Raw genomic sequence first — 26378 nt, forward strand, 5'->3', positions numbered from 1 at the left:
ATGGCAGTTCCACAGATCTTTGTGATACAGATGGATGTTGATAGGGATCGGCTGATCGAAAAGACATATTAGAGCACATTTGAGTTCTTATCTGTTTGTTTGGATTGTCAGTGATCAAGTGCTCATGATGTATGTTCAGAACAACTGAGACATCTGGGATTTACGCTCTCGGTTGGAATGATAAGGAATATGGGTTCATCTGAAGTTTTTGTGAGAATTACTGTGGTTTTTATTGTGTTAGTCAATCTTAATGAGTAACTGTTGCATTTGCTGTGATTACATGTGTGCTAGTGTTTCATTGGTTTTTACTGTGTAAGGTGAGACATCATTGTACTTCAGTCTCTTATCTGACAGTGCCAAACAGAGTGCACTGCTCCTACTGGTGTATGACATCATTAAACACAAAAACTACTTAATACAAAGGTTAGAGGCACTGTTTGTTCCTTGTTTAACACTAGTCCTAGTCTATTAAACTTCAAGGAAATTCAGCCTTTGTCCCTGCATGCAGCATGACATGAAAAAAACAACGCTAAAAGAAAACATGCAGCTGTAAGTTAGGAGTGAAAGACACATTTCAGGAACATAGACTTTGGTATGACCGGCAGCAGAGGGGACAGACAGACTTGAGAGCAGAATTCAGTTTAAACTTTTTCTCAGTTTTGCCCACGCGGGGTTCCTCCTGCCAACTTCTTCTTCTTCTTTTGGGTTATGGCAGTTGGCAAACTAAAACGTGCATTACCGCCACCTACTGGCGACCGTGGCTCAGGTGGTAGTGGGTCGTCTTCTGATCGAGAGGTTGGGGGGTCGATCCCAGTACCTGACTATGTGTCGAAGTGTCCTTGGGCAAGACACTGAACCCTAAGTTGCTCCCAGTGGTCGATTAGCGCCTTGCATGGCAGTCCTGTCCCACTGGTGTATGAATGTGAGCGTGATTGGGTGAATGAGCTGATATGTAAAGTGCTTTGAGACTGCTTCAGTGTGGTGATAAAGCGCTATATAAATCAAGTCCATTTTTACCATTTACTGGATTTTAGGTGGACCAGCATTTAAGAGGACCAAAACATGCAAAAAATAAATAATAAAATAAATGAAGTAAATAACCCTCTCCCGCTCCCATTAGACCCCTAGAAATTCACCACAGTCATGTAGTGAATCTCCAGGAGTCCAGCAGGGGCCTACACCTTCCCTCCATCGCTTTACTTTCACTCTCTAACATGTTTTTAACTTCCTCCCATGACAGCTCCTTCATATTTAAGAACTTCTCTGATCCTTTCACAATGATTTTTATTTTTTCCGTCTTCTGTTTAGCCTGGTCAGTGCAGTTAATTACATATGCTATAAATAATACTAGCCTATCCAACGATATGTTCCACTGAGATCCTTTCTCTGTTCGGTCACCACTGTTTGTTCCCTCTCCTCTCTCTGTGCCTGCGCTGTTTGCTTTGCTTCAGTTACCATCTTTTCCATTTTTCCTTCTCTCCCCATTTCTCTCTGTCCTGTTTTACTGACAGATCTTTTTACTTTCTCCACTTCCTCTGCTTTCATCCTCACCTCACATCTCCTGTCCATTACTCGATGTTCACCCCACAGTTACTACATTTCAGCTGCACGTCTTCACTACACTCCTTCAACCTGTGTTCTTCACTACACTTTGGACATTTCTGTCTTCCTCTGAACACAGCGGCCACATGTCCAAACCTCTGGCATTTGTAACACCTGAGTGGAGGGGGTACATACGCCCTCACTGGATAGCTCATGTATCCACCTCATTATTCTCTGTGGTAAAACCACTCCTTCAAACTCAATCATCATCGACTGACTGTCTACCTTCATTCCATTTCTTGTTGGGCATAGCCTTTTAACATCTCCATTCTACCTACGCCCTCCTCAAAACACTCATCAAATCCAATCCCAGATATCACTCCTCGTACTACTCTGGTCTCTCAAATCACAAACCTATTTAACACCTTCGTCCTACACACACTCCAAATTTCCATTGCTTTGTCTCTTTGTTCTTTCGTTTACAAATGATCAGCAAAACCTCCATCCCTCACAAACTGCACCATCTCATCTCTCACACTCTATTCTCAACTCCTCTAGTCAACCTTAAAGGATTACTACTCAACATCTTCTCGTTCTCTTTTGATTCTAGTCTCAACATTACCTTGAATCGAGTTTCTGCCTTCTTTCTCCTTACTATCCTTCCTCTTTCCTCACCACTGCTTCCCTCAAACTCAAAATGGTTTGTCCCAACACCAGCCCACCAAACTCATCAAATTTACATGACTTGGTTTAGTCCCTCTGGTTTCCTGCAAACCTGGAAGTGCTGCTGTCAAAATGGTGGTGAGTTAGCTGCTAACAAACAAACAAACAAACAGACATATGCTTGTAGGTTTTTCCCTGCACAGTGAAAGATGTTTAACCAGTAACATGGTTTTTGAAGAGGGTGCACAAGCGTAATGAAACCAGTAACAGTGATAACAGACAGATTATGGAATGATAATGGCAGGAGCAACAAGTCAACTGATGTTAAGCTGCCGGCAGGTAGCTGTTTGTGCTCACTACCTATAGAGTGAGTGTCATGGCTTACTCCGTGACATAGACGTGTTTATGAAATCTATGTATTGCATTGGAAGCAATAAGAGTTTAGTCACTTTATTGAACTGTAAATGAACATGGAAATCATAGTATTATTATTATTATTGTTATTTTTTAAAACATATCCATCCATCTATCTCCTCCTGTCTTCCCATGTGTTCCCTGGCCAGCCAAGAGACATAGTCTCTCCAGCGTGTCCTGGGTCTTCCTCTGGGTCTCCTTTTTCTTTAAGATATACTTTTAGTTTTTTTCTAAATACTTAAAATTTTAGAGTAGATATCCATATTGATTATGACAGTCAGTAGATGTAGATTTAATTTAAATTTAATAATCAGTGATCCTCTTTAGGTCTTGTTTTTTTTTTTTTTTTTGTAATTTAATCTCTTGCTGTCACTCATTGTTAAAGAGTGTGTTCTACTAAACTAATGTTTTATAATAAATCTTAGACCACATCTGGTTTTTTCAGCAGGAGAGCATGTGTTACAGCTTGATGCTTTGGTTAAATGTTTTAAATGAAAACTTATACACAGGTTGATGTCTCTGCAGGTGTCTTTACTTCAGGCCATAGAGACTTGTAGTGAAATAGTTAAATCTTTGGCTCCATGATTTTTTCTATAGTAGCGAGTTGTTTGCTGATTTTTCTCTTACATTTTATTTGGTGATTTTTTTATTGGATTTTGGATTCATTCAAGATTGGACAGATGTTGAAAAGTATACAGCTGACGTTTTCGAATATAAACACTCACAGTGACATTTAGGATTTCAAATGTGGAACTAAATCCCTCCGCTGACTGTAATTCCATCAATAGATTAATACAAGTTAGTTTCAATCATCAACTACCTTTAAAGGATTGAAGTGATGCACTGAATTTTCCTAAAAGAAAAGAAAAAATCCTCTGAAAACAGTAGAGCAGAGGTTACCAACCTTTCTGAAACTGTGATCTATTCAAAGGTACTGAATAATCCTAAGGGCTACCAGTTTGATACACACTTCTTAAATACTAAATTTTTCATGGTTTCACTTTAATTGAAAGGTAAAATAATAAGGAAAACTAGCAGTAACTTAAAAGAGATCAAAAATGTTACATTACTTTTTTTCTTAATTGTTTCATTTTCATTACATTTCATAGGAAATGTTTATGTTTTTATTAACCAGCCCACTAACTAACACTTTTTGACTAATTTTAAAACATAAATTTGTAAAATGTAAACAATTTTGTAAAATTTTAGAAAAATCCACTTGGCTTTTTTAAAAAACACATCTTATCACAGTGAAAATAAAGATGGTTATTTTAATATAAAAACGTATCAAGTGCAGCATGTACTTCATTAAAGCTATAACTACACTCTGTCACCTGCATTTATCTCTGTGAGTTTGAAGCCTGGCAAGTAATTCAGATTTTAGACAAAGCTCATTGGTTAATAGTGCTCCTGTTAGAAGAGGCCTGAGGGCACAACTTATGATCCATGTAGGCTCCCTGGTGCCTGCGGGCACCGTGATAAAGACCCCTGCAGTAGAGTAATCTTCTTTAATTCTTAGAGCTGTCAAACACTTGATAACAATTGTAACATTCCTTCTGCCAATTAGGCTTTCATTTATAATGCCAGAAGTAGAAGCATTTTCTGTCACACCTGCTTTGTTGATTAACCTCCACCACTCCAAGACATAGCCTAAAGCATAGAAATCATGGGACCTATGTCTGGCCATGCTGACTATTATGTATCCCTGGTGCACTAAAATGAGCTTTTTTAACTTTCCCTTTTTACGTTTTATTTTCTTGAGTTTGTGGTGGACTGATGTGACTGCTGCTCCCTTGCATACTTATTGTGGTCTCCTTCTGGCTTTGACTGTATATAAAATGATATCAGATGTTTTTTTGCTAGAAACATGGCAGCGGCTGGGTTCGTACTTATGTTTCTTAACAAGCAAAAAATATTTTACACCAATAAATGTGACAAGAGACAAAAACAGAAGCACAATGCATCTGTTGTACTTATGTGTGTCTGGGGGGTTCTGACTGTGTTTCTTGCACTATCCTGCTGAGAAAACGGCTGTGGCGTGTGTGGGCTGGAGAAGGCAGGAATCAAGTGCTGCAAGTCATAGTTGTTTAAGGGTTGACATTTTTGAGGAGAGAAACAAAGACCCTGTAGTGTACTTGTTTAAGCACTACAACCACACCCTACCTCCAGGCTGCTGTGCTTCTATTAATGATCCAGATCAGATGTCCATGAGGCCAGGAAAGAAGACATGTTATTTTTTCTTTTTCTTCCTTCATTTCCATGGTATGTTCTAGCACACATATCATTAGTGGGAAAATACTTGGAAGTCTGTTTGGTTCACTTGATGCATACAGGTTCAAACCTTAAAGGCAGGGTAGGTAATATTCGAAAGCTAGCATGATTTTGAATTGAGCATCCTCTGCCCTGGTAAAAAAGAAAACCAAACCGTCTTTTTTCATTGGTCAAGGTTTTTACAGGTTTACAGCTGCTAGAGATGACAGATTTTCTTTGTTCCTTTTTCAGAGCACATAAGATCTTAATTTCTGTCAGGACATAAAGAAAATTTCAACCAAAAACTTAGCAGTGTATCTGGAGAAAATGACCTACCCTACCTTTAAAGGTGAAGCTGCAAACTTTGCATTAGCTGTTTTAAAGTAGTAGTCCTGGTGTCAGAAAAGTTCCTCTTTCTACTGATTTATGATTCTGCAGTTGGTTTTTTTCAATACATTTCACCACAAGGCTAAATTACAAGTGCCAGATACTCTCTAATAATGCTCTCAACATTTAGTTTTGTGTAGACTTTCAGTGTTGCAGATTCATTACCTGTATCAAGTTTCACTGTGTTTTTGACAGTGCAGTACACTGTACCAAACTCCCTGACAGGTAGCATGAGCTGGCAGGCCAAATAGAGTAAACCATGGATAGGTTTCCTGCACAGATTCAAATATATAATGAATATGTTCTATCTTACTTCTGCAGAAAAACTGGTTCTATGACTGTTGGACAACTTACTTTCAAGCAAAACTCTTTATAGTCCAATGGTTCTTAACCTTATTGGAGGTACCTAGCTAGCTTCATCAGTGTATTCACTGAACCCTTCGTAATTGGGAAAATACAATATGATTCTATACTAATTTGGCTTATAAATAATAATAGTCTATTTCTTAGTCAAGTTTTCTTATTTTGTAAGAAATTGAAAGATATAATGTTGAATTATGCAGTTCCTAAGCTACTATGTCTGAGGTCTGTCTAATACTGTTAAAGCTGGATCTATTTGGCTGCAGTATTATTAGGGAATATATTTCAGCTTTGTGTGAGCCTTTAGTAACTTCGGTTTTTAACTGGAAATAGGAACAACCACATACTGTAGCCCATTCCACACTCGTAATAAAGCACTTTGTTGCTAATTAATTAGACAATTTTCTGTCTGTAGTAGATTTTTTTTTCTGCATCCATCACTTTGTCACACTGAAAGGCAAGCATCCATCAAAGTTCATCAGCAGCTCAGTTTACTGCCACACTATGTTCTCAGCCTCTTTTGCTTCTTGTGCCTCATTTTCTATCTCTTCCTCTAAAAACCATTCCTTGTCCCCACCGCCTCCTCAGCTGCGCCTCCTCCAGCTCAGTTTACAAGGGGCACTAATAGAGAGTAGTAAGGTAGTTTGGGCGCTCACTTTGATATTTTTAGCTCTGCAGCAGCCACGTGAAACGGAGTAGAAAGAAAAGAAAAAGAAAAGCGATTGGTTGAATATTTCTATGTGTACGAGAGAATGCTGCCAGGACCAGCTCTGCTGCTGCTCCTCTGCCTCCACGTGCGTGTACATGGGAAGCTGCGCTCACAGGTAGGACTCTCTTCCCTTAAACCTGGTGGAACATGAAACTGTGTGAAAAACTTAAATTGATTACTTATTCTGGTGTGAGAGTTGTGATGTATAATGGTCATTTCAGTGAGAATGGGTTCGGAAGCCCATCATGAGGTTTCAGATGATGCTAAAAAGCCCTTGTTGATGGTTTCGTCATGGAGCTTAGTGATTGATAATGAGCTGGATGTAGCTGACTGTTATCCTGGTACTTTTTTCCCAAGCAGTTTCTGGAGACTAGGAGCAAAACTGTGACTCTGTGCATCAGCTCCTCAGTGTAAGTCTGTACAGGAGGTCTGTTTTTCACCACTTGGTCTCTGGGCTGTTTATTTTTCCACACCACATTCAGTGGCAGCTTGTGGGATTAGATTTCCTTCCTTGTGGAGGACATGAGGAGTCAAGCCTGTCCTGGGACCATAAAGATGTACTTGGAACTCTATTACGGGGTCAGTGTAATCCCGAATTAGCCTTCTGCCACTTGTGGTACAGCTCAGCTGGTTTGGTCACTCGTGTTGGCAGATGATTGATGAGACTGGAGTGAAGGGCCAGAGGTTTGTAATAAAAATGTATAGGAAATGCCAAGGTCATAATAAAGGATGGCTGCTAGTTTCACATGCCTTTGAAGCCCATGCCTGTTAGCTGTTTACATAATTATTATTATTTTATTTTTTACAAGAATTTACTCTAGAGATACAGTCTTTGTGCTGGACTGTAAAGATAAAAGAATGTAAATGATCTTTTTACCTTCTTTACTTTTCATTTATTTATATTTTTAAAAGCAACCAGTTAAAAGGGTACCTGCAGTGAATTTGGGCGACCATGGCTCAGGTGGTAGAGGGGTCATTCTGATCCAGATGTTGTAGGTTTGATCCCAGTGCTGTGCCTGTCGAAGTGTCATTGGGCAAGAGACTGAACCCTAAGATGCTCTCAATGGTTGATTAGCACATTGCATGGCAGCTCTGTCCCATTGGTGTGTGAATGAGTGAATGAGCTGATATTGTGTAGTGCTAATCAATTCCAATTTAAATTGCAAGTTATATTAGAAATATTGCAGTTTAATGCTCACCTTATGGTGTGTTTCCATTGGCGGTATCCTCTCTACACGGCTCCCCACTCCTCGCTTTTGGGGCCCGCTACTGTTTTTCGGAAGCGTTTCCATTGAGCACCAACCTGACGCGTGATACTGCCAGACTCCATAGATTGCACTATTTGGCTGCCATCCTCACAAGATCACCAACAAAAATCAATGGTGGCCAAATGCTTCCTCTCTGTGTGTGAGTTGATGACTACGCTGGAATGATTCTCAGACCCAGTCAGTGTCTGCTTTGAGCTTACAGTACGTCACATTTTCTGACCAGGGCTGCTTTTTTTTGGAACCTCAACAAAGGAAGTACTTAAAAAAGCAGTACCAGGTACCATGGAGGAAGTACTTTTTTCCAGTGGAAACGTGCAATTAGATGCTGGTAGTGACGTCGGGCCATTGCATTACTACTGCTGCTGGCTCCGCAACACACAAGTCTTTTGTGGACACATGCTTGTGTTGTACACAGTAATACATTTTTTATAAAGTATTTAAAAATATGTTCAGAAAAAGCACTGAAAAAACCTAAATAAAGAATAAAATCTAAGAAATCAGGTAAGCACTAATGTAAACACTGCACCACCATCAATTAGCATTACATCTGGCTAAACATGCCTGCTCCCAATGCATTATATTTTAAGGTATATAATTATTGTTTTTAGATTATTGTTACTGCAATCTGTGAGTAAGTTCTTGCTGACTTTCAGAGCAGAGCTGTCATAGTGTTCCCATATTAGTGCTTCTATTTCATATCACTGATGTGTGAGGAAACCCACTGACTTTTAAAAGCAAGAGATACACCACTCTCAGTGCTATTTCTGAGTGTTTTACAAGCTCAAGAGCCTTTAGTGAAGGCTCTGCACCCTTTGCCCTCTGGGCTCTGAGGACAGTCTATGGGACGGATGAGGCCTCTTTTTACTGTTGGGATCAAAGGTCTTGCTGCTCAGGCCTGGTTCTTTCTCAGCTACACAAAGACCTAAATGCTTGTGCTTTAGCTTTTAAGCTTGTATTTTATAATGGTATCTTTTCTCAAACACTTCCTAGTGGTCACTGTGTATAACAGTAAATAATTTGAGGTTATTGTAGTAATTATCGGTATACTGGTGCATACTGAATAACTGTGTTTAGGCTGTGCAAAGGTCACCTATTTATCATCTTTAGATTTTTTTTAATGAAGGTCCTATTATCATTTTATATGAAAGAAATACACAAAAGTTTTTTACTTAAAGGGGCAGTATTATGAAAAAATCACTTTATAATGATTTTGCTGCAGTGATAATCATTCTTTTAAGCTCATTCAAAGTTGAAAATGTTCTGTTTCCTCCCTCCCTTTTTATTCCACATTTTGTATAAAGTCAGCTTTAAACGAGTGAGTTGGATTTTTCTTGTGTTGTGATGTCACAACACAAGAAAAATCCTGTTCTTGACAATCCTGGCTCCTCCTACCCTACATAAGAATGTGAGCTCCTCCCTCTCAAACTACCTCACAGCTAAAACAAACACTGCAGTTTAATATAGAATGTATATTGTATACTTTATTGTCATATATATAATGCTCATTAGGTGCAACGCCCTCCCTCTCTCGTCTTGGCTGCATTAAACACTTCTCTAGCTCTGATGAGATGTTGTTAACACTCTTTGAGCAGCTTCACCTGCTCAGAGTGTGTTAACAACATCTCATCAGAGCTACAGAAGATGCCAGGGTAATGCACTGACTGAAATTTATATTTTTCATTTGCAGTGAAATTTTCCAGTTTTTATAAAATAAGTTCATTATGCATGTTAAGCAGCACTGATATGTGTCCATGTTTACAGAGAAGTTGATAATACTAGCACTGAAATTAGTATTTTCTGCATTCATTTTGTTTTTATTGATTTAAACACAACACAAGGACATTGGACTAGTTGTGGTAAGTGTGTGTTAAGAAGAACCACTGTGCAGTATACACTTAGTTTTACTTGGCAGTCATTCATGTGAATGTATTGTGCAGGAATTTTTCCGTGATATATCGATTATTGCAGCATCACCATATTGTAATAATATTGTTATTGTGGGCAAAAATTATTGTGAGACAGGGCCGGTTGTAGGCAGGCATATGTGAGGGTGCAGTCAGAAATGTTAAGGGGGCATCATATGTACACGCATGCACGAGCACGTTGTTTCCCCTGTGCTTATAGTAACAGTGTTTTCTTCATTGATTTGGGTTGTTATGTGTCCAACCCCAACCTAGAGAAGTAGATTGCACTTAGTCAGGCTTCTACCTTCAGACCTGTCCAACTGGGGTGTCCCACCTGAAGACTAAGCTCCTGCTGGTTTAGCTCTTAAGGTCACTGAGGAATGCAAACCCCCTGACCAAAATAAGGTGGCAATCCCTCAAGGGGGGAAACTGAAAAATAGAAGTAAAGTTATTAAAATGAAATATCCATCATTCAGATTTTATCAACCAACAACACAACATATATCTTAACTGGATGGCCTAATTCTAAAATAGAATTTAACCTAAAGTAAGACTTCACACACTATAATCAATATTTACAAAACTGAATAAAAAATAAATAAATCTTCTCAAAATAATATATAAAACGCAACAGACATAGGACAGAACATTTTATTTATTTTTAGGAACCGAACAGTTCAAAAATCTCTTTTCTAGCCACTCCACAGGAGCACTACACCTTTTAAAAGCTCTGAAAAACAGACGCATTACTGCTGTGATTAAATGAAACAAAGCAGCAGTGGCGGTTCTGAGACACAAATTACTATAACATAACACCGGTTCTGCAAACGCTGACAGTCGAACATATTATCGAAGTAAACAAAACTTATCTAAAGCAGATTCACATAACCCTATACTTCACCAGAAAGAGGTCATAGGAATAATATAAAAAAGCCTAAGGATACATTTTCTAGTTCCAGGAATCAGAATCAGAATCAACTTTATTGACCAAGAGTGTATGAATACACACTGTCCTTCATTCCACTTCTCATCGTTATTGGATCCATTTAACCATTTTCTGTCAACATTTTACACACTGTTGTTTGCTAAAGCAACGTTTAAAGCAGATTTTCAGTGATTTTCTGTGGTATCTGCAGCAGATACCACAGAAACACTTTCACAGATGTGGAGAAACACATTCATGCATGTTTAATCAAGATGGATTAACACAGGTGTTAATTATACTGTACAAGTCTAATAAAAAAGGATATTTTCAGAGTGAAGCATGTATAAGAAATAGAGAATTGAGAGGAAAGCATGAGTGTAAAGAGTCACTATTGGAGTCGACTTCTTCACTTAGAGCAGAGGATCACTGAGAACCATTCAACTCACATGCACGGTGCACTGCGTGCACGTCCTACAGCGAATAACCTTAAATCCGCTCTTTTCTGAAGGGGCTCTGAGCCTCTGGCTGCCTGTGCTTGAGGCTGCAAACAAAGCCTGTTCCAGCCTGTCCGCGCGCTGACGTCTCCAGGTGTTAGGACACCTTTGGGTGACGGAGTGGCAGAGTCGGCGCCAGGCAGCATTAACTGGGTGGCATTAAGAAAACTGAGGGGGGCACAAAAACACTCCGTTCCTAGTAGCATCTATCCCCCCAACCCCCCGGAAAAAAAAAAAAAAAAAATGGCATTCCTCTCTTTTAAAATGTAATCTGGATCTGTTTGTGTGATATTTGGATATGTAAGGGAAACTAGGACGACAGCTTCATGTTTTAATCTCACCACACAGAACGACCAACAGACGGACTTTTATTCTGCTGCGTTTGATAAAAAAGGATCTTGTATCTGTGAATATCTTCCAACTTTACCGAACAGTGTTATGGTCCAAATAGTATCCAGATAATCTGGTGACTTTTGCTCCCGGTCCAGACATAAAAAGCATAAGTCACATTACTGGTGAATTGAAACGTTATTAATACATAAATAAATCAAAACCAAAGAATGGATGTCACGTAACACATGCACATACAGTATGTGGCGTAATGAATCGTAATAAATCTACTCGTGCGCCTCATTTCTTATGATCAACTTTCGTGTGTGTTGACGGCTGTTGTTAGCGGTATTTATAACGTGCAAAATATTTTTTTTACTACCCTAAAAAAAGCTGTCATTTTTTTTTAGCATGGTCCAGAAAACTGCTGAAATAAATCCTAAATAGTCCTATCGTGTGAGGAGACCTGGTCCAGGACCTGGGGAGGGAAACCAGGTGCAGCACACTTCAGTTCTCACTCTAATTTTTCCATAAATATCACACAAACAGAACAAGTAAAAAAAAAAACACTGCTTATCTGGTTTTTCTGTATTTCTGTTTCGGTTTTAAATCAGAAAAACAAAATAACCACACTGTTTATTTGTTGATTTGTTTTATAACAGAATAACCAAAGAACGAAGGGTACACGGATTCCTAATGCTAAATAAACACAGCCACAAAAACAAAGTTAGCTCGCTAACATACCTTATGAATTGGTCGCTACAGCAGACTCTGCTCCTACCGACCACAGACGCAGGTTTAAAATCCACTTTTTACAGAATTTGTCTGTGAGCTTTTTACATTTCTCACCCTTGTGAATGACAATCTTCGGTACTCTATAAAATCTCTTTTCCTTTTCTCGGTTAGAACGAGTGGAGCAGACATAAACTACACAAAATATGGGCATTTTGATGATTTCAGACGTCAGATTCTCAAGCTTCCTGCTCTCCATCTGAATTTAGCGCTCTAGCTTTGTCGTGATGCAGCAATTTGAGTGACTTCACGTGAATCAACAGATCATTCCATAGACATATACACATTACAACAGCTCTCGGGTACGTTCAATAGCACAAACGTTAAACAATGAATGGACAGTCAGTTGATAGCCAATCAGATATCTTTGATTAATTAAAAGCACATAATTTATGCAAAGCAGTTGTGAATGACAAAACGCAGCAGCATCTTCTGTCTTACCGCTCCGTGCCTGCACTGAAACCTCTTTGTCTTGGCTCATTTGCATACTAACAGTGATTGGATGTTTATTGAGGGCTCGGGGGAGGTGTGTCTGTGTGAGCTCACAGCAGAGGGACAGAAAGATGAGAGGAAGCTGATACTATTTAGTCTTTGTCCCCATTTCGGGTGATGTCTTAGCTACTTCCAAAATTTTGATTTGAGGGGGCAAGACATATAATTGAGGGGGCACTGCCTCCTATTGCCCCTGCGTAGAGCCGGCCTTGTTGCAAGGTACCTGCGATACCCAGCCCTAACTTTAAGTATATAGATTATCCATAGATAATCCGAAGCGCAGCCTGATTGCTTACAATCAGTTCCACTTAATAGCTGTTATGTCGCCTCGCATTGCCTTTGACATGATCTGATGTGTTTGTGGCCCAATGCAATGCAGTGGTTGGACAAAACAGTGGACTATCATCTTAAATGGACTATTCCTGTGGTCAGAATATGTGCGGATGACAAGAAAGCGACGTAGCATTTCTGGTGAGTGTTTGAAACATCTGAAACAGCTGATAGACTCCGCTGCTGATGTGATAAACACACACAGTGGAGCAGCATTTGTTTGACTCACAATCACAATAGCCTCTTAATTAGCCATGTGTTTTACTGTAATGTTCAGCTTTTTGGTTAAAAACAATATCAAGAGTGTATGGTATTGGATAACAATGTGAACGTCACAGGTCAGATCTTTGTTTATCAGCCATCTTGGACGGCACTTAGTTTGAACAGCTTGGGCTCATGGCACAGAGATCACTGTATTTTACTAAATAGTGTCAATATAATATCATGGTGTTTCACTGCTGTATTGCTAGACGTACAAACAGGCAAGGGGAAGTCCCTGGCTTGTCCTTTTATTGTTTCCCAGCTGACAGAAAGCAACGCGAACAATGGATTGCAGCTGTCAACCACAAAGTTTTCAACTCAGTTCAGTGAGAGACTTTTGCTGCAGTTTGCTTAAAATCTGATAAAAAACACATACAGTTGAACAAATAAATCTATTTATTTAGCATTTAATATTTATTAGCGCAGGGATGCTTATCGTGTGTGTGTGTGTGTGTGTGTGTGTGTGTGTGTGTGTGTGTGTGTGTGTGTGTGTGTGTGTGTGGGTGGGGGTGTGTGTGTGGGTGTGTGTGTGTGTGTGTGTGTGTGTGTGTGTGTGTGTGTGTGTGTGTGTGTGTGTGTGTGCGTGCTTGTCCGCGTGCGAAGACAAAAATTAGAAGGAGTGGGAGAAAAAAAAATACAAAAAATTAAATAAATAACCAAATTGAAATAAGAAATTAAATTAAAGCCGCACGCGGCGTTGTAGGGTCCGAAGAAATGGCTGGGGTCGCGTGTCCCAATGTTGGGGATCAGGGTTTGGTTTGATCGAATTTGATGCAAATTGGTGTAAAAACAGTAGAGAGATTTCATTTAAATATTTTAGCATTAGCATTAGCCTAGCAATAGCATTAACCTAGCAATAGCAACAGCCTGACATTAGCATTAGCTAGTGAAAGCTTAGCTTTAGCGTAAACCTAGCATTGACATTAATGTAGCATTAGTATTAGCAAGCTTGCCAAGTTTCAGAAAAGGACAAGAGTGAGACTTTAGTGATATGATGCGTTCCGGCAAAAAAAAAAAAGTGTCGTTTTTTAACCTGGCTTTGGCCTGTTTTAACGTTGATTTATGCCTTAAGACTGATGTCCTCACCTCCATACCAGCGGCACTTCCTGCACTGTGGCCTCCTAATGCTAGTTTTAGTTAACCAGAAATTAGAAAGTAAAACTAACAAGAATTTTGACAATATACATTTATTTGTCAATACTGTATTTCATTTCAACCAACTCTCTATCATTTAGCTGGGGACATGTCTCATGTTGTAGGTGTTTGTCACAGAATTTGATGCCTTGATAACAGAGGCAGGGGGCTCCCACTTAAAACAAATCATGTAAAAAAAAAAACATTAAAACATCAAGTGATTTTTGATTGAATGAATGTCTTAGCAGCAGACTCAAGGTCCATAGAAATACACTAATACATACAAAAATAATCATAAGAACAGTTCAAATGAACAAGGCATTTGTTTCATTTACTATGCACTGTATTTATGCTGATATAACCTAGAAGTGCAATTCAGCTACTAACAGTGTTCATAACACTGCTAGTATAGCTGAATAATAGTTTAAATTAATTTCAGTTAATGTCTAGCACAGACGCACACAAGTAGGGGTAGGCGATATGGGGAACGATCACATCATGAGTTTTTTTCATTCAAATAATTTAGACTATTGTAAAGTTATTTACCAATAAAACAAACCAATTCACCTACTTAAGATCATCGCCCTAAATGGGAAAAAAGGAATAAAAGACAATTTAAGACAAGGTATTTTTCAAATGTATATTTTTAATTGTATGTAAGCAATTTATCAAACTGGTTCTAAGTACAATTAACATTAAACAAAAGGGCTGACATGTTATTTTAGTTACACAGTTTTTTTTAACTTTGTTTAACTAAAGTAGTGTAGCATTAGCATTAGAAACACTTACTAAATAACTAGGCACCATATCAGTCTAGTGATTTCTATTTGTTATTGAGGTAACAGTGTTTGAATGCCTCATTTCACACAGTTTGGACAATAATATTCTTTACAAGATAAAACAACGCCTCTCGCCTATTGCCATTTTTCCTCAAAATGGCAAAAGGGGATATAAATCATTTTTTTTTTTTCAATAGTTTTACAAAAAAAACAATAATGGGTCAACGTCAAAGGAGCCACAAAGACTATTTTATTAATCATGAGCAGCACAATAATAACATTTTGTGTCACTTTTGACTTTTTCCTTCATTAAGGCTGAAATGTGATTAAAATATGTAGTGTTGCTTCTTTCAGGGCAGCTCTGAGTTGCTGGAAGAAGTTTTTTTTTAAATAAATCACATTCAGGACACTGTCCCTTTAAGAATGCCTCAGCAGCAACTCTGCTACACCGAGAGTTAATTAGAGAAGAAAGCACGCACGCACGCACACACACACACACACACAGCAATATAAAGTTAACAAAATTGAGTAGTTACATACCATCTCAGGCGGAGTCTGTCCTCTAGATCTTTCTTTCTGAAAGCATGTCGACGGGTTGGTGTGTTGTGTGAGGTCAAGACCTGCCTTATGTTGCTTCTGATTGGTTTATTATTGTGTGATGCCTGCCGCGGTTGGTTAGATTTAGGCACCAAGAGACATGGATTGGTCTGGGATTGGTTATCTCGGTCAGTCAATCAGAGTTACTCGAGCTACGGCAAGCCGTGAGGATCAAAGTTCATTATCACGAAAAAATTAAATAGAGTATTGAATGGGGAAATATCAGCGTGAGAAATGTCAAGTGTGGCATGTGGTGTGAGAATGCGTCAAATTGCGTGACTGTCACACTCAAAGGGTGAGGCTTGGCATCTCTGGCATTAGCCTAACATTAACATTAACCTAGCATCAGGATTAGGCTAACATTAGCATTAGTCTAGCATTAGCAATAACCTGGCATTAGCATTAATATAACATTAACCTAGCAATAACTTTAACCTAGCAATAACTTTAACCTAGCATTAACGTTAACTTAACATTAGCATTAGCCTAGCATTAGCAATAACCTGGCATTAGCCTAGCAATATCATAAACTTAGCATTAGCATTAACCTAGCATTAGCATTAACCTTGCATTAATATTAACCTGGCATTAGCAATAACCTTGCATTAGTAATAGCATTATTATTTCATTAGCTTTAACCTAGCAATATCATTAACATATCATTAACATGAGCTAGTAATAGCTTAGCATTAGCATGAACCTAGCATTAACATTAATGTAGCATTAGCATTAATGTAGCATTAGCATTAACTGAGCAATAACACTAATGTAGCAATAACCTAGCATTAGCCTACCAATAGCAATGATATTGCAGTATAACTTTTAAAACCAGTATCACCAGTAAAACCAATTAGAAGGCCTATTTAAACAGTAGTATTACTTAAAAACCCAGTATAAAGAAGAAAAAAAACAGTTAAAAATCACTCTCAGTGAAGTTGATGCGAATCGATCGAAAAAAAAAAGCCAAGATACAGCATTTAGAATGTGATGGCGAGGAAATGGCGAATAATTTTCCGGTGACATTATAGGCCCCTCCCACTGACGACAGCCTGTTTTTTCTTCATCAGTGACCTGTTCCCATCTGTCTAGGTTTATCTAACAGTATTTTGAGGTCAACGTGACATATCGTCTTTATGCTAGAGCTGTTAGCGTCGGACACCACTAAAAGTGGCACTATCTGAGAACGCAAGGCATGATGGGTATTTTTCACATGGGTATTGTACAGTCATCATGTGTATCAAATATGAAGCAGTTTGAATTTTGCATTTGAGAGTTGTATACATTTTACTATGACTAGTACAGTGCCCGTCAGAGGTATGCATTCATGTGGGAGCATAAGGGGTATATTTGCGGGTGCAATTTTCCTGGTTTAATTCTATGGGACATGTGCATGACTTCATCATCACTTTTATATTTTTTTGTTTGGTGTATTTTTCTGTAACGTATGTTTTTGGAGTCATGTGTATTTGTGTATCTTTCTGTTGTCTTTTTGTGCATAAATGTTTGGTTTTTTTATTATTTAAATTTTTTTTTGTAATGTATGTTTTTTGGAGTCATGTGTATTTTTGTATCTTTCTGTTGTGTTTTTGTGCATTTTTGTATCATTATTGTAATGTTGCCATTGTAGCGTGATTCTGGAGTCATTTTGTGTGTAAATATTTATTTTTATGTATTTTTAGTATAAATATTTAGTTTCGTGTTTTTTGACCCATTTTCATATTTTTTTTTGTATTTTTCTGTCATGAATGTTTTTGGAAGTCATCATTGTGTGTATTTTTTATCTTTTTGTATAATTTTGTTGTTGCTGGCTGTTTGTTTTTTGTTATTGTAGTGTGATTCTGGAGTAATTTTGTGTATTTTAGTTTGTTTTTGGTGTAGTTTTGTGCATTTCTGTTGTCATTTTAGTGCATTTTTTTTTACAAGTATTTAGTTTAGTGTATTTTGAGTCATTTTCATATTTTTGTTTATTGTTTGGTATATTTTTCTGTAATATTTGTTTTTTTTTCTTTCACACACGCGCTGCAGAGAAAGGTGTAGCTTTCAACACAGCAGCAATTGCCATCAATCACTTCTGGGTGAGGTCTGTCCGGTCTAAATAGCGTACGGTCAAACTAACGTTTTGAAACGACATAATCTCCAAATAAGAAAAGGGGTTTATTTTTGGGTGCAAAATAAAACTGCGTGTGCAATTTCCCTGGTTTAATTCTATGAGACATTAACATGATAAATGTGTTTGTTGTTGGTTTTTTTTACTCACTTTTATATGTTTGGTGTATTTTTCTGTAGTGTATGTTTTTTGGAGTCATTATGTGTATTTGTGTATCTTTCTGTTGTGTTTTTGTGCATTTTTTGTATAATTATAGTTATTTGTTGCCATTTTAGTGTGGTTCTGTTGTCATTTTGTGTATTTTTGTATAAATATTTAGTTTTGTGTATTTTAAGTCATTTTCATATTTTTGTTGTATTTTTCTGTAATGTATGTTTTTTGGAGTCATGTGTATTTTTTATTCTTTCAATTGTCTTTTTGTGCATTTTTTGTGTTTTATTTGTGTTTTCATTCAGTATATTTAAATAAATAAATACCGTGTGTGTGTTCCATGAAATGTTTGAGACAAAACTGCGCAAAACAAAACGTAAAGCTCCAAACTACATGAGTGAGTAAGTAAATTAAAGTATTATCTACAATTCGACTGTCTTTTTTTAAAAAACAAAAATAATTTTTTACCTTCGAACCGAGTGGTCAGAGCTTAACTTCCAGTTTTCCAGATGGAGTATTGAACGGGTTGAGGTCAATACACACTTGTGGTATTTGGAACCCGTTGACCAAGTTTCAGGTCGAACTCGCACCGCATTTGGGAGATATTTGCTCCATACACACACACGCACGCGCACAGACGTTCCTTGCTTTTTAGATAGATGGCGTGTTATAGTTGCTACAGTGAACATGACCGTAAATGGCACCAGTCAATAATGCAAGGGATTATGGGAAATGATTCAAGGCAGTCATGATTAGGCTTGGGCAAATGTCATTTGTGTGAAATTTTAAGCTGATCAAAATTTGTGTGTCAGAGTTATAGGGATTTTTTAATTGTGGCATGCTAACAAAAATTAGCATTGCAACTTTGCGGCGGCGCCACGACCAAACCGTTTTAGATACGCAAATTCCTCCGATGATTTTTAATCTTCAGTGGGTCCTAAGTCTTCTGGACAAGTTTGAAGCAAATCGGATGAAGCCCTTCAGACTAGTTCGCGGAAATGCCATTTTTGACCTTTTACCCAAGAACTTCCTGTTTTGTTTTGGGCAGGGTTATAATGTAACTTTTTGCTTATCTTAGGGTCAAGGGTACATGTGGCGAATTTTGTACATATCTGTACATATCCATCGCATTTTTTGCATCTCTAATGGAGGCTGCGCGTGCATTTTTTTTCTACCGATTTTCTTCATTGCAACAAATTATCAAAATTTTCACCAGGCCTGAGGTGCGTGCAAATTTTAGTGAGACTTTGGGCGTTCTCAGGCGGTCATATTGGCAATCAAAAGCAGGCTGTGTATAATTACGATAGAGTATTTTTGTAAATTTAGAAAAATAAAAAATATATATAGTTGACGACAGAAAGAAAAAAAACAGATAAAGATAAATAATTTAGGGTCTACAAGGTCTACACACAAATGTAATGCAATTAAATAATAATACTGGTAGATAAAATATAATAGATAGCCCTGCGTTAGCCTTGGCAACACGTATGAAAAATTGGCATCGATACAGAGAAGATTAGCATGGCCCCTGCGATGGAGACTTCTGCTGGAGCATCCGCCATTACACTAGATGGTACGTGAGCGCGCGTTGACTTCAGTCGAGCAGCCAATAGTAATGCCCAAAACGGCTCACTTTGTTTGTAGACAGATCTGATTGGCTGGAATCTAGCATCTCACTCCTGGATTTCTAAAGTCTAAATCTAAAGCCATGAGAAGGAGAGGAGGTTCAGTGTCCACTCGGAACACTTTGGATTGGACACTAACCGGCATCCTCCCCCGCCATCGGAGCCAACTCACCACCAGGTGGTGATCAGTTGACAGCTCCGCCCCTCTCTTTACCCGAGTGTCCAAGACATGCGGCCTAGGGTGTCCTGGTGCCAAGTGCACATATGGACACCCTTATGCTTGAACATGGTGTTTGTTATGGACAATCTGTGACGAGCACAGAAGTCCAACAACAAAACACCGCTCGGGTTCCGATCAGGGGGGCCGTTCCTCCCAATCACGCCCCTCCAGGTCTCACTGTCGCTGCCAACGTGAGCGTTGAAGTCCCCCAGCAGAACGAGGGAATCCCCAGAAGGAGCACTCTCCAGTACTCCCTCTAAGGAATCCAAGAAGGGTGGATACTCCGAGCTGCTGTTTGGCCCATAGGCACAAACAACAGTCAGGATCCGTCCCCCCACCCGAAGGCGGAGGGAGGCTACCCTCTCGTCTACCGGGGTAAACTCCAACGTACAGGCACTAAGTCGGGGGGCAAGAAGTATAGCCACCCCGGCCCGGCGCCTCTCACCATTGGCGACTCCAGAGTAGAAGAGAGTCCAACCCCTATCGAGAAGGCTGGTTCCAGAGCCCTTGTTATGTGTCGAGGTGAGACCGACTATATCTAGTCCGAACTTCTCCACCTCGCACACAAGTTCAGGCTCCTTCCCCGCCAGAGAGGTGACATTCCACGTCCCTAACGCTAGTTTCTGTAGCCGGGGATCAGATCGCCAAGGCCCCCGCCCTGGACGACTGCCCGATCCACACTGCACCGGCCTCATATGATCCCTCCTGCGGGTGGTGGGCCTACGGGAGGGCGGGCCCACGTCGTCCTTTCGGGCTCTGCCCGGCCAGGGCCCGTGGGCAAAGCCCCGGCCACCAGGCCACCAGGCGCTCGCACTCGAGCCCCAACCCCGGGAAAGAAAAAAACATATTTAAATTTTCTGTCCATTTAAAGGTGTAAATGTGATTATTTTTGACAATTATAACTAGTTATTCAGATTTTTTTATACATCATGTTCTGTACAAGAACACAAAACAATGCATTAACTGCTAGTTTAATGTGTACCTGTGATTAGCTGTCTCTTTGTGAGTGTCCCATGCCTTGATCTCTGAGTAGAATATTCAAATCTCCAGCTCCTAATGTCTCTGATCATGATGAGAATGAATACATGAATGATAGGATACAACCACAACCAAACAGCTGGTCAAACTACTGGTGATTACACAGATTTAAACCAATCTTAAACAAATACATTCTTGCTTTTTATTACTGAGACGATATAAATCAGGAGCAACAATAGTGTTCATGGCTAACAGTGACTTTTACTACAGCATCATGTTGACATCGACCAACTTCACAAGCCAAAGGAAGCCCAATTTACAAGAAGCTCCTTTTGACCTTCTAAGACCTATGATGACACAGCTAGTTTTAGAGCACATCCCGGGTGATGCCTTTGGTCATTTTAAACACTGGCTGACGTATCAAATTAGTGAGAGGCAGTTCTTTGGGTAAATGATCTATTGGTGCCAGAGGAGAAACACCAGATTGTGGCCAGATTCCAGAATAGTGACTAAAGAAAATGTAACCTTACATCAATTTTACAGTACTCTAATTTTGGATGGGAATATTAGTCATTTTTTGTATGAATCCCAAAGCATTTGTAGTAAAATATTTGAGTTATTGAGTTAATACAATAAATGCAATATAAAATCACTTTTGAGGATTGCTAAAGAAAATTGAAAATAATAATTGAATGCTGTACCACCCACACATGCTGATTAGCTATACAGATTAAAGCAGGTGAGAATCACACCAACTAACACACACATTGATTGCATTAATGTATTATGTGAACAGGTACTTTTTCAAACATGCGGAGGATCTCACAAACGTGTCAGTGTGTGCTTTTGTGCATCATCCCTACACATTTTTGGACACATGTACTCATGCACACACTTGCTAATGCAAAAAGGTGTCAAACTCACAGCAACATTTTAAAAGCAAAAAAGAGATGTTGACATCGTTGATCCCAAACTTCAAAAGCGTAAACTAAAAGTACAGCTTTGGGATGTGGTGGGATGAGGCGTTTGTATCATAAACGTGTAGCCAACAAATCAGCAGAAATTTTATAATACCTGGTTTCTAAAGCTTTCTTATTTGATGTTACAAATAATTAATACAAAGGGCAGTCAAATCACAAAAAGCTCTACCTTATAAAGTGAAAAAACTTTCTTTAACATCAACCTCGAGCTGGTTTTCATGAACAAAAACTTTTATTACTGTATTTTTTCAAAATTATAAGGATTTTCATATGATTTAGAGAATAATTACTACGTTAAATTGCCTTCATGAAGAGTGAATATTGTTGAAACATAATATCCACACCAAAGTCCATTCAAAATTCAAGAACTGAGCTGTCTGTGAATGCTGTAAAATGAAGGTGGGGCTCACGGCGGCCTGAAAAGAGAAACAATTCATATTTTTATCTGCAAAAGTCTCCAATAACACTAGTTGATCTGTGTGATAAATATACAAAACACTGTAAGTTGCTCCCTGCAAAATCACCCTCATTGCAACTGAAAAAAAATCCCCTCTCAAACAATGTTGAGTGATGCAACCTTGTGCCACTATAGAGGTTTTGCACTGGCGTCACTGATACCATGTGGGTTTTGTTTATGTTTCCACAGAACTCACTCACACATCCTGTCCCTTACAGGTGAAAAAGCCAAAAGTGGCACATATTGTGCAGCTGTTTGTTAATAAATGAGCCTGTGTGACATTTTGCATCAGCAAATTTAACCCAGAATTGTCTTTCTGGTCAGACTTTGTTTATGTCACCATTTTGAGAAAATATATTGAGATATGAGTTTTGGTCCATATCACCCAGCCCTTGTAGGAATGTTCACAGCATTTCAATGTCAACAAAGTTAGGCCTATCAGATTCTAATCACCTAATTGTAAGGAAAGGAAAGATAAGGCGAGGCAAATTTGTTTATATAGCGCATTTCATACACAAAGAAACTCAATGTTCTTTACATGATCAAAAAGTGCAACAGAAAACATTCAACAGCTTAAAATTCAATAACAACATTAAAATTAGCAGCAAAAACATTTAAAATCGTCTGCAACAACTTTTAAAATCATCAACAAACACATTACATCGACAACAACATGACCAAAAATGTCCCTCTCAATCATTAATTGTATTTAGTAAGGGGTTGACAAATGGCTATTTTAGATTTAAAGGAGCATCGGGCAGAATCTAGAAATCAGACTCCATAGTGACATCACGGTGGTTAGTGTAACTGCAATCATCAGCCAAGCTTCTACAGGAACGTGCATCTAATGTTTGTTTATCAATGGAGCTGATCCTGTTGATAGAGGATGGATACCCGACCGAACCCTGACGGGGCCCAACGGCACCAGACGGGTCGGGTTCGGACAGATATTTAGAACTGGTTGTCGGGTTCGGTCACATAGTGTCGTTTTCATTTAGTCTGAAGTGAGTGCAGTAGCAGCCACAGCTGATGTAGCCCTGGGGTGTATTCCATAAAGGAGGGTTAACAAACTCTGAGTCTATCCATAAACTCTGGGTCAACATACCCCGCGATGGGAAACTCTGGGTGTCTGATACCATTATAGCTGGTATGAAGTGGATCAATCAACCCTGAGTATGTAAACTTTGGGTTACTTACGTGCACACGCGCGATAAAAAGTAAAAAAAATAATCAATGGAGCAAAGATTACACGAACTACCATAGCAACCACCTGGAAGAGAGTGATTTATTCACCCCGATGAGTGAAATCAGCTGATGTTTGTGGAATATGGGCCTTTTATAAAGGTGTTCACAGAGAATGCTACTGAAGCAACTATAGTCTTTTAAATCGTTTATCATAGTTCCACTTGTACTTATGGTTTAAATGCTCAACTAATGGAGTTTGTAAAGGATGAGTTTCACTCAAAATATAATTACAATGTGAAAGGTGTATTCAAGGAGTATTCTACTTTCTTTGGCCACAGTTAGTTGGCAAAGTGCACAGCCCTCCCGCTACAGTGGCTATAAAGACAGCGACGGTCGCTTGGCGTCGCATTTATATTGATTTTTAATGTAATGTAGTCGACAGAGCCATCTCGACGTCCAAAAAAAAGTCAATAAAAATTGACTGAGCTTGGATTCGAATCCCTGACCTAATGCTTTCGCTGCCCCACAGTAGCTTTCAAACAATGATGTCCATACATCGAGCTGTAATATAGTATCAATCAATCAATCAATCTTTATTTGTATAGCGCCAAATCATAACCAATGGTATCTCAAGACACTTTACAGTAGAGCAGTCTTAAGGGCGGACTCTTCATTTTATGGATACACACATATGCATATATACGTATATACACATACATATGTATCCCACACCCAACATGAATTCATCATGGCGGCAAGGAAAACCTTCTGTTAAGCAGCAGGAACCTTGTGTGGATCCCATTCCTATGATGAACAGCCATCCACGTTATGCTGTGTTGGGTGTGTGCAGAGGAAAGGGTGGAGACAGAGCCGCTGAGACTCTGTAACTCCACACTAAGGATCCCACGGACCTGCAAGACAAAAGCCAGAAGGAGTACAGGAGCAAACACACAAGGGAAGAAGCAGACATAGAGGGAGTGTTTGAGAGAGGAATGGGACCCTCTCCGGTCTCTCTCTAACCTAAATGACCTCTCTCTTAACGCCCTCTCCAACCTCTCTCCAACCGAGCATGCCAGACCCCAACCCCCCCCCCCCCCCCCCCCCCCCGGCAGTCTATGCCTATTGCATCTTAATTATGAGCTATGAGCTGGTTCCTAACTAAAAGCTTTACCAAAGAGGAATGTTTTGAGCCAAACCTTAAAGGTAGAGAGGGTGTCTGCCCCCCGAACCGTGGTTGGTAGATGGTTCCAGAAAAGTGGGGCCTGATAACTGAAAGCTCTTCCTCCTATACTACTTTTAGAGATGAATGGAACAACGAGTAGTCCAGCATTTTGAGAGCGTAGTGTTCTGGGGGGATTGTATGGCACTACAAGCTCCTTGAGATAGACTGGTGCCTGTCCATTTAGGGCTTTTTAAGTGAGAAGAAGAATCTTGAATTCTATTCTATATTTTATGGGAAGCCAATGCAGAGAGGCTAATACAGGAGTAATGTGATCTCTTCTCCTAGTTTTAGTCAGTACACGTGCTGCAGCATTTTGAACCAGCTGAAGTGTCTTAAGCGACTTGCTCGGGCAGCCTACTAAAAGAGAATTACAACAGTCGAGAGGTAACAAAAGCATGGACTAGTTTTTCGGCGTCGCCCTGAGACAGGATAGATCTGATTTTAGCAATGTTACAGAGATGAAAGAAGGCAGTTATTGAAGTTTGTTTTATGTGAGAGTTGAAGGATAAATCCTGATCAAATAGAACCCCAAGGTTTCTAACAGTTGTGCTTCGTGCCAGAGTAATGCCATCTAGGGCAGTTAGGCTAGCATAGGTTTTTCTAAGGTGTCGTGGGCCCAGTACAATGACCTCAGTCTTGTCTGAGTTGAGAAGAAGAAAATTTTGGTCCATCCAGGCCCTAATGTCCTTTCGACAGGCCTCAAGTTTAGATAGCTGATTTGTCTCACCTGGCTTCATTGATACATACAGTTGGGTATCATCAGCATAGCAGTGAAAGTTAACAGAGTATTTTCTCATAACATTACCAAGGGGGATCATATAGATACAGAAGAGGATTGGACCTAGCACAGAGCCCTGAGGAACCCCGTAGTATGAAACAACGCAAAGTCAATGTCGAGCCCTAAATGTGTAATCATTTAGGGCTCATTCCCCCTTTACATTTCCCACAGGTTTGTATCCAGGGAACTTTACTACAGACGTCCGTAGGCATTTTAATGCAGATCAACCTCTCAGTGTCTTTTCCTAAAAGATCTGCATCCGCAATGTTATAAAGAAAACTATTTATTGTTAAAAACAAAAAATGGAAAGCAGCACATCATTTGTAATGATGTGAGCACTTCTGTGGTGTGTGATGTTACTAATGTGTTTCAGATAAGAGCGTCAAGGTTAAAGTGTTACTTGAGAAACGGTTTTCAGGTGGGCGGAGCCAGGTAGAATCCCAGGGTTTCTTTGATAAAACCTGCCAGTTAGCAGGTTTAGTTCATGGACAATGTTACCATGGTGACATAGTCAGGGAAGAACATACCTCGCATTCAGTAATGGGATACTCAGAGTTTTCCTCATTTGAGCCCGAACATACTCAGAGTTTGAACCCCTCTGAAGAATGCACAGGGGGAGCAGTGATCCGCGGGGCAAGGAGAATGGAGCAGAGGGCAATTATAAAGGAAAAGTGTACACTGTTGAAACATTCTTTTTACTGCACAATAACATGGCTTATCCATATCTTTGATACATGGATTATGTAAATAGAGCCGATCGGTCTCTTGCATGCACTGTGCCCCTGTTTGTGTTTCACTTTTGAGTGTTACCCGTATGCTGATCTGATGTTGACATTATCAGTTGTTTGTTAAAAAAAATCAGTGCTTCCCACTACAAACATAAAGAGAAAATGCGGCCCGATCCGCGCTCTAACTGTGACACGGTTTTTTATTTACTCGCTGTTCATTGACTGTTTAGTGCAAGACCTGTGCACATGCCTCTGCATTCATCTGTGGAACCAAACTGTAGTTTAGTCCAGTGTGTTTGTTTCCAAGCTGTCTTTTT

General features: G+C 39.3%; 1 protein-coding gene and 1 pseudogene across 7 annotated transcripts in view; both read left to right on the plus strand.

Annotated features, from left to right (window-relative positions):
• thsd4 (thrombospondin type 1 domain containing 4) overlaps window positions 1–26378 on the plus strand; it is a 76960-nt gene that overhangs the window by 30885 nt on the left and 19697 nt on the right. The window lies entirely within an intron of this gene.
• LOC114461344 (uncharacterized) lies at window positions 19355–19421 on the plus strand (annotated as a pseudogene).

This window comes from Gouania willdenowi, chromosome 3, assembly GCF_900634775.1.
Source record: "Gouania willdenowi chromosome 3, fGouWil2.1, whole genome shotgun sequence".
In the NCBI taxonomy this organism is placed as follows: domain Eukaryota; kingdom Metazoa; phylum Chordata; class Actinopteri; order Blenniiformes; family Gobiesocidae; genus Gouania; species Gouania willdenowi.